Source organism: Carcharhinus amblyrhynchos, chromosome 12 (assembly GCF_965287045.1).
Source record: "Carcharhinus amblyrhynchos chromosome 12, sCarAmb.v2.hapA, whole genome shotgun sequence".
Taxonomy (NCBI): domain Eukaryota; kingdom Metazoa; phylum Chordata; class Chondrichthyes; order Carcharhiniformes; family Carcharhinidae; genus Carcharhinus; species Carcharhinus amblyrhynchos.
In genome coordinates this window covers 85,497,663-85,511,617 of record NC_137335.1, presented here as the reverse complement: position 1 = coordinate 85,511,617, position 13,955 = coordinate 85,497,663, and the positions used below count along the sequence as shown (strand labels likewise).

The 13,955-nt window shown below is 48.1% G+C and overlaps 1 non-coding gene across 1 annotated transcript; it reads left to right on the top strand.

Annotated features, from left to right (window-relative positions):
* Positions 1-13,171: 13,171 nt before the first annotated feature.
* LOC145351275 (U2 spliceosomal RNA) lies at positions 13,172-13,363 on the top strand. Its single transcript, XR_013888379.1, has one exon. It is a non-coding gene; the product is annotated as a U2 spliceosomal RNA (small nuclear RNA).
* The last annotated feature ends 592 nt before the right edge of the window (positions 13,364-13,955 follow it).

Sequence of the window (13,955 nt, the reverse complement as noted above, 5' to 3'; positions counted from 1 at the left end):
CAGAGGGATCTGGATGTCACTGTAAATCATAGGATCCCTACAGTGCAGAAGGAGGTCATTCAGCCTATCGAGTCTGCACCGACTATAATATCACCTAGGCTCTATTCCCATAACCCCATGCATTTACCCTACTAATCCCCTGACACAAGGGGCAATTTAGCATAGCCAATCAACCTAACCTGCCCATATTTAGAGTATGGGAGGGAACCGGAGCACCCAGAGGAAACCCACGCAGACACAGGGAGAATGTGCAAACTCCACCCAGACAGTGACCCGAAGCCGGAATTGAACCCGGGTGCCTGTGAAGCAGCAGTGCCAGCCACTGTGCCATCGCGCCACCCACAAAATGAATCGCAAAACATTGGCATGCAGGTGCAGAAAATAATTAGGAAGGCAAATGGAAGATGGGCTTTGAGTGCAAGGGGAATACAAGATAAATATAGAGAAGTTTCACTGCAGCTGTACAGGATAATTGTTGAGACAGCATCTAGAGCACTGTGTAGGATTTCCATTACTTACAGAGAGCTATACTTGCTCCGGAAGTAGTTCAAAGAATTTTCATTGGGTCAAAGGAATTGTTTCATGAGGGAATGTTAAACAGGTTGTGCCTATGCACATTGCAATTTAGAAGAATGAGGGGTGACCTCATTGAAACATTTAAGACTGATGAGAAATGACAGGGTGGATGCTGGGAAAATGACAGGGTGGATGCTGGGAAAATGACAGGGTGGATGCTGGGAAAATGACAGGGGGGATGCTGGGAAAATGACAGGGTGGATGCTGGGAAAATGTTTCCCCTCATGCGAATCCAGAACTAGGAAGCACAGTTTAAAATAAGGGGCCTCCAATTTAGGATAGAAATGACCCTCTCAGAGGGCCATTAGCCTTTAGAATTCTCTTCCACAAAGAGCATAGGAGAGTGAGTCATTGAATATATTCAAGGTTGAGATAGGCAGATTGTTGATTGACGGGGGAGTCAAGGTTTAGGTGGGTGGAGTTAAGGCCACAATCGGATCAGCCATAATTTTATTGTGATGGTGAAGTAGGATCAATGGGCCGAATGGCCAATTCCTGCTTCTAATTCTTGTCATCCCTTTTTGAGATGTTGACTGAGAGATAAATATTGACAAAGGAATGGCGGAGAGCTGCCTGGCACTTATTTGACATCGTGTCTTGGGATCTTGTACTTCCGCTGTGAGCGTAAATGGAGCTTCAGGTTGACATCTCATTTGATAGACAGCGCCTCCAACATTGCAGCGATCCCTCAGCCTTATGTTTGTTCTCATGTTTTGAAGTTGGCCTGAACCCTCTGACTCAGAAGCTAAAGTGCCACAAACTGCGTCGACTAATGTGCATTATTGCAGCCTTGCAGAAGTCAAGACGAGATTTATAAGTTATCTTTGTGAACGAAATGTGAGCCATTAGCTTAAAAGCTTTGAGAAAATGAAAGAAATGCCAGTGCATTTTCTTTGAGTTTTAGAACACTCCAAGGTCTCCTTGCAAATTGCAGAATTGTAGAATAATACACAGCATAAGACCATCTTTATACACTTGTTTGTTCGTGGCATGCGAATGTCACTGACAAGGCCAGCATTTATTGCCCGTCCCTAGTTGCCCTTGAGAAGGTGTTGATCAGTGCTGCTGCAGTCTCTGTGGTGTAGGTACACCCAGATTACTGAATTGGGTGACGGGACTAAATTGAGATCCAACCCGTTGTGAGTCTCCTAGCCCACTCCATCTAGCCCGATTAGGTTCACCCCCTGAGTGGGCCTTGAATGTGCGAGAACCTTATCACTGCTGATTTTAATACATCTAAAATGGAATTACCTTGAAGCTGGAAGCTGTGGCCTATCGATGTGCTTCTGCCCCTCTGGCAGGCTGTCCAGAGAGGGTGCCAATCTCTCCTGATCCTGACAAGCAGAGACCAGCCTCTTGATTTCTGTGGGAGGACGGACAAAGAGGTAAGTGCTGCCTCCAACTGTGCTATGGGCTCCTCTGCTGCTGCCAAGTTGCAGAGGTGGGCAGGTCTCTTAAGGGAGCAGGGGTTGGGGTGTGGGGGCTGGGGAGGAAGGGGCTGTCCCCAGGTATAGGCATCTTATGATTGGACTTCTCCTGGGAATTGTGGAAGTCACTCTGAGGATGGTAACTTTCTGGTTAAAATCTTATATAGTCTGTGTTCTGTAAAACGGGTGGAGGGGCGCTGCTGGGCTGGGTGGAAGGTGTGCCTCTGCTGTCCCACATTTTGTTGAATTAAACAAAAAAATTTGAAATTAAAGAAACCTTCACTCCCTTCAATACATTCAACCCCCTCACATATTTCCCACAACTCATTCATGTCAACCGATCCACCCATTGACCCCTTATCCCAGCCCACCCCCCCAAGCCCCACATTCTCATGCCCCTTTATAGACCCTATACCATCTTAGTGACAACTCGTGTCAATTTATGTCCCATACCCACTACCTCTTCCCTTATCCCTGCAGTGCCAACTCAGTTAGCATCCTTTGACAGTTCCTTGACAGTGTTGACAGGCCAATGAGTTGTGCAGTTTTTGATGCAATCATGTTTAATTTTCATAATCCCAATGTGTGCCTTACCACACCAAAAGGCGTCCAGAGACAATACCCATCGGGGTACTATAGCTCTAGATGTACAAACAAATTCACAAAGTTCATACCTGTTCTCACTGGGTCCAATACTCAGGCTTTTCAGACTCCTGGCTTATCTAAATCCCACCTCAACGGAGGAAGCTGACGAGTTAAATGGCTAGTTGCCACTATCAGTTACACATGCCTGAATACTAGCCTGGCTCCAGACCTGGCCTCATGAAAATAGGAAATATTGATATCATTAAAACCTGCCTGTGATCAATGGACCTTTCCATGGTTCACCCCTCGCCTGCTCGGATTGCTATGGTGGGCGGGGTGTTAAAGTTCTGGCCATTGTGTTTGGGGGCTGATGTTCACATCTTTTCTGTCATTTTTTTCATGGAGGAGAGTCTGTAGGTTGTCTGTAGGAGGAGAGTCTGTAGGTTGTAGGTTGTCTGTAGGAGGAGGGTCTGTAGGTTGTTGGTTGTCTGTAGGAGGAGAGTCTGTAGGTTGTCTGTAAGAGGAGAGTCTGTAGGTTGTAGGTTGTCTGTAGGAGGAGGGTCTGTAGGTTGTAGGTTGTCTGTAGGAGGAGAGTCTGTAGGTTGTAGGTTGTCTGTAGGAGGAGGGTCTGTAGGTTGTAGGTTGTCTGTAGGAGGAGGGTCTGTAGGTTGTAGGTTGTCTGTAGGAGGAGAGTCTGTAGGTTGTAGGTTGTCTGTAGGAGGAGAGTCTGTAGGTTGTAGGTTGTCTGTAAGAGGAGAGTCTGTAGGTTGTAGGTTGTCTGTAGGAGGAGGGTCTGTAGGTTGTAGGTTGTCTGTAAGAGGAGAGTCTGTAGGTTGTAGGTTGTCTGTAAGAGGAGAGTCTGTAGGTTGTAGGTTGTCTGTAAGAGGAGAATCTGTAGGTTGTAGGTTGCCTGTAGGAGGGGAGTCTGTAGGTTGTAGGTTTTCTGTAGGAGGAGAGTCTGTAGGTTGGCAGAGAGTGAGAGAGGTTTAGAGAGTGTCTCCATTGAGACAAAAACCTGGACATTGGATATAAAAGGGAGGGAGTTATGATGAATCTTTATAAAAAACTGTTTGGGCCTCAACTGGAACATTGTGTCCATCTGTGTACAATTCTAAGTGTCACACTTTCGAGAGGATGCGAAGGTTTTAGTGAGCAAGTCGAAGCTTCCCGATCGAAGCTGGCGTGGAATTCAATTAAACGGGTGATATGAGAATTGAAAGCTGGAAAGGAAGAGTGCGAAATGATATTAAAATGTGTTGGCGATATTACAGCTGTTGAATTAAACCTGAATCACTGAATTTTGTCAGGAAACTTGAACAAAAGCTTGAAGATATTGTAAGCTTTGAATCTGATTTATTCTTTGTTATTTGAAGAAATTTAATCTTGTTCAACCCAAATTATGCTGACTCTTACGTGGCATGGGTATCTATGAAGGTTGTCTAAAACTACGGATCTCACGTAAGTGACAGTTTTTCCCATCTGAGCATGGGCAGGGGGTGCTGTTCAACCACAGAAAGCATCACAGCACCATCATTTGTGTACCATCTACAAGATACAAGGCAGCAACTTATCATAACTCCTTCAACAGCATCTTAAGAACATAAGAACATAAGAAATAGGAGCAGGAGTAGGCCATCTAGCCCTTCGAGCCTGCCCCGCCATTCAATAAGATCATGGCTGATCTGTCGTGGCTCAGTTCCACATTCCGCCCTCTCCCCATAACCCTTAATTCCCCTTGCCTACCAAAAACCTATCTACCCGTGTCTTAAATATATTTAGCAAGGTAGCCTCCACCACTTCAACGGGCAGAGAATTCCAGAGATTCACCACCCTTTGAGTCAAGAAGTTCCTCCTCAACTCTGTTCTAAACTGCCCCCCCCCCCCGTTATCTTGAGGCTGTGCCCTCTAGTCCTGCTGTCCTTTCTGAGCGGGAAGAATCTCTCCACCTCTACCCTATCCATCCCCTTCATTATCTTATACGTCTCTATAAGATCCCCCCTCATCCTTCTAAACTCCAACGAGTACAGACCCAGTCTATTTAGTCGCTCTTCATAGTCCAACCCCCTCATCTCCGGTATCAGCCTAGTGAACCTCCTCTGCACTCCCTCCAAGGCCAAAATACCCTTGCGCAAGTGCGGCGACCAAAACTGCACACAGAACTCCAGCTGCGGCCTCACCAATGCCCTGTACAGTTGTAGCAAGACCTCTTCTAAAGCCATGACCCCCACAACCTAGGGCAGCAGATACATGGGAATACCAGCACTGGGTAGTTCCCCTTTAAGACACCCCAATCCTGATTTAGAAATATATCACTGTTCCTTCACTGTCACTGGGTCAAGATCCCTCCCTAACAGCACTGTGTGTACGTCACATGGACGGCAGCACTTCAAGCAGGCAGCTCACCACCACCTTCTCAGGGGCAATTAGAGATGGGCAACAAATACTGACCTTGCCAATGATGCTCATATCGCATGAATGAATGAAAAAAATGTTCTTATCCAAATCACACAGGCCATTGGAATGGATTGGCTCATTTTGGCTGGTGTGATCGCCACTGGTCCCCCGCTTATTGCCAGTTCTCCTGAGACCAGCCAGCTCAGTATATACTGACAATTGTTAATAATTGGGGAATATTAAGAATAAAAGCAAAATGAAATAATGGATAATAGAACAAAGCCCAGTGAGTTGATTAGAGGCAGAACTCTGAGAAATGGTGAGATGTGAATTAGCCCATCAGTGGAAAATCAAGTAATTATAAATGTATCTCTAAAAAAAATAGGGCTATGGAAGGGGCAACTTCAAAGTGGAAAGATAAGGAAATTGACACGCACCTGCAAAAACTGACTCCACAGGGTGGGTAACATCAAAGGGAAAGAAATGGTGTAACTGTAGATAGAAAAGGTGAGGGGGAGACAGTGAAACTAACATCAAAACCATTGCAGTTACAGGTATAGAGCAGGGTTTCTGGCTGCACTCACCAAAAGCCCGAGCTCAACGAACCTTTACATGTTCCGTGTCCTGCCCGCTGCAATTCCCGTGGCGGGTGGGACAGTTAAATTCCACCCATGGTCTCCTGACCTTTGCTGAACTGGAAGAAAATTTTCCAGACACGATCATCTTAACCTGCTGGATTTATCTCATAGAGTTACTTAATATTGGATGTTGTTTGGGAAGAGGGTTGCCTCAGAGTTGGTAGTTGAGGATCAAAAGTTGGTTTCATGTAAAATTGCATGTGAATAGTCACCACTGTACTGAAGTGTGTTGTATTATAGTCCTTTTTATCATGTGCATTTTTATTTTTCTTCCAAGTTGCTAAATATTCTGTATTAATTGTTCACACAATGACTGCCCCTCACTGAATTATGCATCATTGCTCACATGAGACCTAAAAAAACATATGCTCTAATAAGCAGCAGTGATCCAAGTTACCCTCCTGAGTTTTGGGACGCCCTTGCATGCAATGCCAACGGGGTTTGTAACACAATTCAGGTGGCACAGTGGTTAGCATTGCTGCCTCACAGCACCAGGGACCTAGGTGCTTAGTGACTGTCTGTGTGGAGTTTGCACATTCTCCCCGTGTCTGTGTGGGTTTCCTCCGGGTGCTCTGGTTTCCTCCCACACTCCAATGATGTGCACCTTAGGTAGATTGGCTATATGTAAAAAAAAGATGACCCTTAGTGTGTAGGTTAGATGGATTAGTCAATTTGAATTTGGACTTTCTCTCGTCAATACTGGACGGGATGGGGTGTTGGTGCAGTTATGAATGCATGTTATCTCTCGAACCATCAAGGGCTACACATTAGAATGATGTTTTATCAGCAATCAACTCTCCCTCTTCCTCCTGGTCCATTCATTCCTTTTAACAGTCCAGGGGACAGCACTGGTACAAATTTTAAAATGAATTTATTTTACTGAACAGAAATTAAAATTAAAATGACAAAAGCGAAAAGAAGAAGCAAATTTGGCTTTTACTGCCTACCCCTGTATTGAGACACACTGAACTAAAAAACAACCTCAAACCTGAACACACAGTTCCAAACTATTTGTTAATTCTTATCTCCTTATTGTGGGTGACCTTCGCACTCTGTCTCTGTCTCGAGAAATCGGGTTTGGAAGCTGCGATGGTCAAAACTTGTTTTGCTTGCTGCGTGCTTTTCAGGAATGCAGTCAATTTTCAGCTAACTCAGTATGCCTTCTGAGTTTTAAAATGTTAGTTAACCCCTGCAGTCTAGCATTTAAATGCAATCACAAAGGCCAAAATATCTTAAACTGAGGTTGTTGCATGGGCTGAAGCAAACAGGGCTAAGGATACACAGGATTTTTCAGTCCCCATGGGCTCTCCCAATGCGCGGATAGCTGCTTCACTCATACTGACTTTTTATTCTCATGCGGCAGCGTTCAAACAAAACAAATAATAATGTTTCTGGCATCTCAGGATGTTCTGAAATACTTGCCAGCCAATGAAGAACTTTCCCAAGCACACAGCAGCCAATGTGTGCACAGTAAGATCCCACAGCATAAATATCATAGTGATCATAGATTATGGTATCAACAGTGCAGAAAGAGACCATTTAGCCCATCGAGTCTGCACTGACCACAATCCCACCCAGGCCCTATCCCCATAATCACATGCATTTTACCCTAGCTAGCCCCCCTAACACTAAGGGGCAATTTAGCATGGCCAATCCACCAAACCCGCATATATTTGGAGTGTGGGAGGAAACCCACGCAGACACGGGGAGAACGTGCAAACTCCACACAGACAGTGACCCAAGCCGGGAATTGAATCTGGACTTCTGGTGCTGTGAGGCAGCAGTTCTAACCACTGTGCCACCATGCCACCCACATACGATGACAAGCAACCCTGTTCATTTTAGTGCTTTTGCTGGAGAGATAAACTTTGATCAGGACAGCTGGTAGAACTCCCTTGCTCTTCTTGGAGTTGTGCAGTGGGAACTTTTACATTCACTTCAGAGGACAAATAGGGCTTTAATTTAACATCTCGCTGAAAGATGGCTTCCTGACACTGCTGAACTCTCTTGATGTTAGAGTGTCACCTTCAATTTTGCACACTAGACATGAACCTCTGGCTCAGAAGCACGAGTGTGACTCACTGAGTCTAACTGAGCACTTACTCAAAAAGTTTAGACAGCAGATTAAACTCCCAGTGGCTTTCTGAAAATCTGCTTCTATCATCCCCCTGGAGACCTGAGTCTGACACAAACTCGACAAAGATCTAACCATCGAACGTGATATGAACTGTGCCATGTGTTAGTCCACATATGGCAGAGGAGGTGCAGCAGGAGTTGTTTTGGATGACTGGGCAGTGATGTTAAAGACCTGTTGTTCTGCACAGTCAATCTTACTTTGACAGATCTGCTAGTCAGAGGAAATGGGTTGATGCAGACCTGCAGGAGTGAACAGGAACTAAAGTGCGCACTTGATGGCTCTTGGTTCCACTTAACCGCATGCCCAATTGCCCATGAGTCAGCCAGATCAAAACAGAAAAATTAGAAAAAAACTGAGCAGAAAGGTTAAGAAGGTAACACTTCGACAAGAGGAGAATAAAACACTTTTACTTGTACATCTTTAATTTGAGATGATTAAAGGCTTTTGATCTCTGCATGAGAAAGAAAAACAAAGGAAATGGGCAGCCAATCCTTGTGTAGGAATTTGCATTAGCGTTGTGTATTTCAACACACGCCAAGCGTTAGCTATTCTATCTGGATCTCCTAGAGATGATATTGTTACTTTTATTATTCGCTCTCAGGATGGGGTGTCACTGGTAGTGTTGCACTTATTGCCCATCCCTAAGTTGCCCCTTGAAGTGAGGGGCTGAGGTCTTCACACTGAATCTTTGCAGTCAGTGTGATGAAGGTCCTCCCATAGTGGAGCTCAGTAGGGAATAAATTTTGGCTAAGATTAAGTGTAGTATCTGTTCTTATCAGTTTAAACTTTGGGTAGGATCAGGTGTAGGATCTGTTCTCATTCGATGGGCATCGTGGATTGAAGAAGAAGGCATCAGATGACCGTCTACAACACTTGAGCTCTGCTGCTATTGGTGGATCTTAATGCTGGTTTCAAGCCTCTGGCTTGGACCTAACGCCGGTACAGTACGACCCAGTGTTCTCCAGCTATAGCTGTAGCTGCATCAAGAGCTACAGGCCAAGGCCTACCCAACACCCTCCGGGTGAAGGCTTTGGGAGGAGACTCGCCCGTGGGCCGAGACTTCGTGGTGAAGAAGGTTCTGTTCGAGTGCTGCGGGTTCCAGGCAGCAGATGTCTACGGTGTGGCTGAATACAACAACCAGCCCTATGTGGACGTCAGCTTCAGGAGCCTGTCAGGATGCCTCAAGTTCCTGACAGCCCTCAAGGAGAAAGGCAAGGAGCCCCTGTTCACCGTGCCGTCCCAGCGGAACCGGGTCATCAAATTCCAAATGTATAACCCCTACATCCCCGCGGCTGATGTGCTGACGTTCCTCTCCAGGTACGTGGAGGTAGAGGGTGAGATCGTGGACGTGAAGGACAAGTACGGGATCTGGACCTGTAAGAGACAGGTGAGAGTGACTCTCAAGACTGACCCCAACGGAGGCCTCCTGCACCCGCCCTCCAATTTTGCCATCGGGGGGAATCGAGGCTTCCTGTATTATGCGGGACAGCCACGAGTGTGCCGAATCTGCGGCAAAACCGGCCGTGTTGCTGCAAACTACAGCACCACCTTCTGCAGAAACTGCCTGAAGGAGGGGCACGTGACAAAGGACTGCAAATGTTGCAACCTGTGTGGGGAGGCTGGCCACGTCTACAGAGCCTGCCCCAAGCGGAAGGTCACTTACGCCCAGATCACCGGAGGCGGAGTGAAGGCAAGCACCCCTGCCACCTCAGAGGGAAAGACCATCGGTACAGAAGCAGGCCCGGAGAAAGCTTCTGAAGGACGAGTGGACCCCCCAGTGCAGCAGGAGGACGCACCGTCAGCACCACCAGCAGAGGGCGCAGAGGCCATGGAGCAGGAGAGTGCGGATCCCGAGAGCCCCTGGCAACGCGTCAAATCCAGGAGAAACATCCGGAAAAGGAAATCCGTGGCAGCGAGAGCCTCCAGTGGTGACGTCTCCTCAGACGAGGAGAGAAAAGCTGCCCGACGACAGAACCGCACGAGGCTCAATTTAAAGGAGGCGCTGGACCCACAGGTGACGGAGACAACCGACACCACCGCAGCACCAGCAGACCATCCAGACGATGGAGGCAACACTGTGGCCAGCGGGGATCTGAGGCAGGGTCGGACTGCTACACCAGTCCTGCGGCCCTGTAGAAATTCGTCAGCGCCTCAGGAATGCGGCACCTGGTGCATGCTGACTGACGGACATGTAAGAACTGACAAATCTCTTTCTACTTTAAAAATGTCTTTAAAGTTTGCCTCTGTTAACGTACGCAGTGTTAAAGACGGATTGAGATGCGCGTCCACATTGTCCTACCTGGCCAATGTCAAGGGCGACCTGCTGTTCCTGCAGGAGTGTGGGATCCCTCACCTCAGCAGCTACAGGCGGTGGGCGAGTGTGTGGTCCCACGGACTGTCCATCTGGTCAGGTGGGAACGACCGCCGTTCCTCGGGCATCCTGCTGCGGGGAGGTGGCTATGTTTGTGTCCCGCACGCTCACGGTCAAACCCACCGACGTCAGGCCGGTGTTCTTTGCTCACCACTGCCTCCTGCTGGCAAACTGTCAGCTGGAGGAAAACCAGAAAGTGGGCAGGGCGTCCTGGAAGCTGAATGTAGAACTGTTGACCCCAGAGAACCTCGAGGAACTCAGGAGGGTCTACCACGGTTGGAGGACCGTCAAACCCTTCTTTGAGTCTCCATCGCTCTTGGTGGGAAACCATCAAAGACAACGTCAAAAGGTTCTTCGTTCGCAAAGGGGTTCAGAAGGCCAGGGGGAGACGGGGGGAACATGTCCCGACTCCGGAAAAGCATGCAGGAACTCCTCCAACTGCAGACGATGGGGGCTGATGTCAGGGAGGATCTCCAGGAGGTGAAGAGCCAGCAAGCTTCACTCTTCGCCTCGGAGGCTGCCAAGGTCATCTTCCGATCCAGGGTCCGCTCCGTGGAGCAGGACGAAAAGTGCTCGCGTTTCTTCTTCCAGAAGGTACACAGAGAAACCTCTGTGATCAGCAGCCTGAAGGAAGAGGACGGCTCAGTAGGGTCATTGCAGTCTGACATACTGAGGATCTGCAAATCCTTCTATGCCGGACTGTATGACCTGAAGCTGACAGACAGCACGGCCTCCCAGTCTTTCCTGTCGTCTATCATGGCTGAGTTTTACTCGGCGTTGTGGGACTTGACGGGCCCGGACCTCCTGAAGGTATACGAGAGTTTGCTTCTGGAAGGCAGGATGTCAGAATCCATGAGGAAAGGCATCATTACCCTCATCTACAAGCAGAAGGGGGAAAGGGAAGAAATTCGAAATTGGTGACCCATTTCACTATTGAACGTGGATTATAAAATTCTGGCCAAGGTCATCGCCAACCGGGTCAGTTCTGCTCTGGGGTCAGTGATCCATCCTGATCAAACCTGTGCTGTACCCGGCAGGAAGATCTCTGACAGCCTGGCGCTACTCAGGGATACGATCGCCTACGTGCAGGACAGGCAGGTGGATACGTGCCTCATCAGCCTGGACCGGGAGAAGGCGTTTGACAGAATATCGCACAGCTACATGATGGATGTGCTCTCCAAAATGGGCTTTGGGGAGGAAATCCGCAATTGGATCCGGCTGCTCTACACAGACATCAGTCGCGCAGTCTCAGTCAATGGGTGGGAAACAGACAGCTTCCAAATCAGGTCTGGAGTCAGACAGGGCTGCCCTCTCCCCTCCGTCCTTTTTGTGTGTTGCATTGAACCCTTCGCCCAGGCCCTCAGAAGCGACCCAGGCATCAAAGGGGTGACAATCCCAGGCAGCGGAGGCACGCAGGTCAAAGCCTCCCTGTACGTGGATGACGTGGCTGTCTTCTGCTCAGACCCCTTGTCTGTTCGCAGGCTCCTCCAGGTCTGCCAGCAGTTCGAGATGGCCTCGGGAGCCAAAGTCAACCAGGGTAAAAGCGAGGCCATGTTCTTTGGGAACTGGGCCGACAAATCCTTTATCCCCTTCACCGTCAGGGCAGATTACCTGAAGGTGTTGGGGATATGGTTCGGAGCGGCAGGGGCATGCGCCAAAAACTGGGAGGAGCGCATTGCCAAAGCCAGGCAGAAACTGGGTTTGTGGGAGCAATGCTCGCTCTCCATGACAGAGAAAAACCTGGTGATCCGGTGCGAGGTGCTGTCTGTGTTATTGTACGTGGCGCAGGTGTGGCCTATCCCCAAATCCTGCGCTGCAGCAGTGACGTGGGCCATCTTCAAGTTTATCTGGAAATCAAAGATGGATCGTGTCCGGAGGGAAGCGATGCACAAATCTCCAGAGAACGGAGGGAAAAACGTTCCCAACGCCGCCCTCATCCTGATGGCTACCTTTGTGTGTGGCTGCATCAAGCTGTGCGTAGATCCTCGGTACACGAACAGCAAATGCCATTTTGTTTTGAGGTTCTACCTGTCCCCAGTGTTGCGAAGGATGGGTCTGGCCACACTGCCGTGGAACGCTCCGAGTAGTTGGACCGTACCGCAGCACCTGTCCTTCGTAGAGGAATTTTTCCGCAAACACAGCTTTGACCACAGGGCGATTAAGCAGTGGTCAGCGCGTAACATCCTTGGGGCCCTGAGAGAAAAGGAGATGGCGGATCCTGTCGGAAGGTTCCCCGAGCAGACTGTCAGTGTCATCTGACAGAACGCCTCATCACCAGAACTGACGAACAAACACCAAGATCTGGTTTGGCTGGTGGTGAGAAGGGCACTCCCCGTCAGATCCTTTATGCACGCTCGAGGTCTCAACATCACCGCACGCTGCCCTCGAAGCGGCTGCGGGGCTGATGAGACGGTCGCACACCTCCTTGTGGAATGTGCCTTTGCAAAGGTCTGGAGTGAGATGCAGTGGTATTTGTCGAGGTTCGTCCCGAGCAGCTCGGTGACGCAGGACTCTGTGCTCTACGGGCTGTTTCCGGGAACGCACACCGAGACAAATATCAACTGCTGCTGGAAGGTCATCAACTCGGTGAAGGACGCACTTTGGTCCGCCCGAAACTTGCTGACCTTCCAGCAGAAAGAACTGTCCTCGACCGAGTGTTGCAGACTGGCACGTTCCAAGGTCCAGGACTATGTGCTGAGGGACGGGCTGAAGCTTGGGGCAGCTGCCGCAAAGGCACAATGGGGAAAGGCCACACTGTAAGGCCTTCCAATGGAGGCAGACCGAGGGCCCGGGAACTGCAGAATACCCTCGACCTGCGTAACCGTGCGCCAGTCTGAGCAATAACGGCACACAGTAATTTATTGAGGCACGCATATAGTTTTAAGTATTGAGATGCAATGACTGTAATTTGTATAAATTTGTAAGAATGTTTTGATTCTGCACTGTTTGCAATTCAAAGCCCTGTACATTTGCAATAGTGTATTTGAGATTTTCATGAATAAAGTATATGTTTGGGAAAAAAAAATTGAGCATTGATTGCTTGATCGCTTCTCGGCCTCTTGGCTAAGATCAAGTGTAGTATCGACATGCTGCACTTGGTTGAAGTCATTAGGTTACATTTCAGCTTCATTTGAAGCAATTTTTAAAAGCGGCATCTCGGCCTTTTGGCTAAGATCCAAATGAGATCCAGCCTCGGAGGAGGAGCTGTGCCTGTTCCAATCAGCTTGGATCATGTAGATCAAACCCAAGACAGGAGGTGAGAGCCCTGTCTTGTCAGCTCGGATCGGGAATGTCTCAACTTGTTGGGACTCTAAATTGGCTTTAATTTGACTTGATTGGATTGGAATAAAAATTAAAAAATATATACATATTTGAGCATTTGATCCAGTATCAGTGAAGGAATAGAGTTGTATGTCTACGTATGGATAGTGTGAAGGGAATTTGGAGGTTACCGTGTGTATTTTCCTTTCTCAAGGGGTGCCTAAATTCATTTGCTGTTTGAGCTGTTACAGGGGTTATCCACAATATGGCCTTAGGACATTTACAAAACACTCTAGCACACTGTCACTCTTTATCTCTCTCTTATTTGTTCAGAATATCAGTCTCCTGTTCTCTCATTCCTACTTACCTTCATTTTCTCTCTCAGACACACAGTTCATGTTCAAATGCAGCAAAACCTGGCCTATATCCAGACTTGAACTGATAGTTAACAAGTAACATTTACTCCACACAAGTGCCAAGCAATGACCATATTCAACAAGAGGAAACCTAACCATTATCCCTTTGACATTCAGTGGCATTACCATTGCCACTATCATCACCCTGGG